This window comes from Palaemon carinicauda, chromosome 6, assembly GCF_036898095.1.
Source record: "Palaemon carinicauda isolate YSFRI2023 chromosome 6, ASM3689809v2, whole genome shotgun sequence".
Classification (NCBI taxonomy): Eukaryota; Metazoa; Arthropoda; class Malacostraca; order Decapoda; family Palaemonidae; genus Palaemon; species Palaemon carinicauda.
In genome coordinates this window covers 169,137,452-169,141,420 of record NC_090730.1, presented here as the reverse complement: position 1 = coordinate 169,141,420, position 3,969 = coordinate 169,137,452, and positions in this window count along the sequence as shown.

The following is a 3,969-nucleotide window of genomic DNA, read 5'->3' as shown; positions in this document are numbered from 1 at the left end:
AAATTTCGAGAGAGAGAGAGAGAGAGGAGAGAGAGAGAGAGAGAGAGAGAGAGAGAGAGAGAGAGAGAGAGAGAGATAAGATACCAGATCGCAAAATCTCTCTTAAATTAGCAGTACTCACTCCTCAGAATGTACTTCGTTACGCAAAGATTGGGAAGAGAGAGAGAGAGAGAGAGAGAGAGAGAGAGAGAGAGAGAGAGAGAGAGAGAGATAAGATACCAGATCGCAAAACCTCCCTTAAATTGGCGGTACTTGATCCCGAGAATATACTTCGTTAAGCAAAAATTTGAGGATAAAAGAATTAGCTCTAAAGTATATGGCTTTAGTAGGGCAGCAATGATTAAAACCAACTAAAAATCATCTAGGCAACGTCGAATTTGAGCGTCGATTCGTAATTAGATTAGAAAGGACGTCGGTAAACGAAGAGGCAAAAAAAAAAAAAAAAAAAAAAAAAAAACCCAACAATGTACAGCTTATCATCTCTCTCCTCCCCGTTCTACCAGATGGCGTCCGGGGCAGTTGCCAAAGGTCAGTTTTTTATTCCAGACTATTTTGGAAAGGAGAAAAAGTAGCGCTGTTCATCTTCATTGGATGTCGTCGTCTCGATATCCGACGAGTGATGGTAATCCCGTGAGCCCAGAGGTAATTTGTTTTCATGAGGGAAGAAGATTGTAGTTAAGAGTTTACATCGTAGGCTAAGTTGATGTATACGATTTTCATCTTCTGAGGGAGTCTTCTCTCTCTCCCTCTCTCTCTCTCTCTCTCTCTCTCCCCTCCATAGGATAACAGTGGAGTCTGGGATTCTGGGTTCCGAGCAGGGTTGCCAGGTTGTCCTTTTTCAGGCCAAAAAAACCTCATGTTTGGCCTTTTTTTTAAAAATTTGTTGGCCTTTAGTAACATCAAGAAAAAAGTGGGGCCTTAAATACTGTATTTTTGGCCTTTTCCCACTTAGAAAACCTGGGCAACCCTGTAATTTTGGCCTTTTCTCATTTAGAAAACCTGGCAACCCTGTATTTTTTGGCCTTTTCTCACTTAGAAAAACCTGGCAACCCTGTATTTTTGGCCTTTTCTCACTTAGAAAACCTGGCAACCCTGTATTTTTGGCCTTTTCTCACTTAGAAAACATGGCAACCCTGTAATTTTGGCCTTTTCTCACTTAGAAAAACCTGGCAACCCTGTAATTTTGGCCTTTTCTCACTTAGAAAAACCTGGCAACCCTGTATTTTTTGGCCTTTTCTCACTTAGAAAACCTGGCAACCCTGTAATTTTGGCCTTTTCTCACTTAGAAAACCTGGCAACCCTGTATTTTTGTCCTTTTCTCACTTAGTAAACCTGGCAACCCTGTATTTTTGGCCTTTTCTCACTTAGAAAACCTGGCCACCCCTGTATTTTTGGCCTTTTCTCACTTAGAAAAACCTGGCAACCCTGTATTTTTGTCCTTTTCTCACTTAGAAAACCTGGCAACCCTGTATTTTGGCCTTTTTCTCACTTAGAAAACCTGGCAACCCTGTATTTTTGGCCATTTCTCACTCAGAAAACCTGGCAACCCTGTAATTTTGGCCATTTCTCACTTAAAAAACCTGGCAACCCTGTATTTTTGGCCATTTCTCACTTAGAAAACCTGGCAACCCTGTATTTTTGGCCATTTCTCACTTAGAAAACCTGGCAACCCTGTATTTTTGGCCTTTTCTCACTTAGAGAACCTGGCAACCCTGATTCCGAGGCTAATATAGATTCAGGGGGACGGAGGACTCGGGGAGCGAGTTATAAGGTGGGCGAAGGGTTGGAGGGTCATTATGAACCCGAAAAAAATGTGATTCTCCCTTCGTTACCAATCCAATTTATCCTTCCCTTCGTATGGAAGGGATTATCCTCCGGGTATCCTAAATCCCAGCTTTTGATTACAGCCTGCGATCGCTTCAGCTAATTTTTTTGAGTAAATCCAGTCGATATTTTCGCAATTATATTCATTACTATTTTTATTAGCAATTGTCTTGAAGTATTATTTGCGTTATCCAGAAGAAATGTATTATTATTATTATTATTATTATTATTATTATTATTATTATTATTATTATTAATAGCCAAGCTACAACCCTAGTTGGAAAAGCAAGATGCTGTAAGTCCAAGGGCTCCAACAGGAAAAAATAACCCAGTGAGGAAAGTAAATAAAGAAATGAATAAACCATATGATAAAAAAATTAACAATAGAATATTTTAAAAGCAGTAACAACATTAAAATAGATATATCATATATAAACTATAAAAAGACTTATGACCATGACAGCCTGTTCAACATAAAAACATTTGCTGCAAGTTTGAACTTTTGAAGTTCTACTGATTCTATTTTTTTTTTTAATTCGTGTCATTATCCAAAGATCATAACAAGTTATATTATTGTTTAATAAAGAAATATTTACTTATAGCCATTTTTGTTGGTTCAGTACTATCGAGACAGGAGCCATATTAAAAAAAAAAAAAACATTTGATTTATGAACTTATTCAGTTTATCCAGTTTTTATCCAAAATGCTATATTTGGTCTAATCAGGCTTACTTTATCCAAAATCTGTAGTTACACCATCCAGTGACCTGTTTTTACACTATTTTTACAAACAAAACTATCCAGAAGCTGTAGTTATTAAAACATTTGTGCAACCAAAAGCTATCCAGAAGCTGTAGTTTTTACACCAATTTTGCAAACAAAAACTATCCAAAAACTGTAGTTATTATAGAATTTTTGCAAACAAAAACTATCCCAAAAAACTAGTTTTTATAACACCATTTCTTTAAAAAACAAAAGCTATCCAACCACTGAAGTTTTTTACCACACCATTTTTGCAAACAAAAACTATCCATAAACTGTTTTTATAACAAAATTTTTGCAAACAAAAACCATCCAGAAGCTATAGTTTTTACAACCCCATTTTTGCAAAACAAAAATCTATCCAAAAGGATTATTTGCCTTATTTAGAAACTCCATATTTGGTCTATCCTTAAAATGAGTTATCCTAAGACTATATTTAGTTGATTCTAACCAGCACTTGTCCAGAGTTCGCATGTGGAATAATGAAGGCAACAAGTTTTGGGTTAAGCATGCAAAACCCCACAAAGACTCCGTATTTGGCCCCGTCCAAATAAGTGATACCTAGCGGCCATATTTGGGATCACCCAAAATAGGTTTATTTCTAAATGTAGGATTTGTTTATATAATAGGCAATACTTGTCTAAAAGCAGTCCTTAGGTGTATCCTGATATGACGCGTCTATATGTTTGTTTTGTTTTCTAAACAAGGTTTCTAAAAGAAAAAAAGATATCTTTGGCAAATGGAGTTTATCCCAATTCTAAATCCAGTCTTGTCATTTAAGTAAATATTATCCAGAGTAATCCATCTATCTTTTCTGTATAATAAAGGGAAAGTGTCTGAATATATATATATATATATATATATATATATATATATATATATATATATATATATGTATTTATGTGTATATATATATATGTATGTATATATATTGATAGATAGATAGATAGATAAATAAATATATAAATATATTTCCGGTCACGTTCAGCAGCACTGCTAGACGTATATCTACTTATCTTTCCCTGTCCCTCGGGTAGGGGGGAGACGGAGTAGCCATACGCTGATTTAAAGGTCCCTAATGAATGGCAGAGGCAATGGACAGAGACATTGCCCTATCAAGCATGACAATGCCCCAGAGACTGACCATATATTCATATAACCAGCGCCCAAGACTCCTCTCCACCCAAGCTAGGACCAAGGAGAGCCAGGCAATGACTGCTGATGACTCAGCAGATAGACCTATAAGCTCCCCCCCTCATTAGCTCACAAGGATGGTGAGGTTGCAGCGACCAAAGAAACTGAGGAGTTTGAGCGGAACTCGAACCCCATTCTGGCGTTTACCTGTCAGGGACGTTACCACATCGGCCACCACAATTGGCGTGTG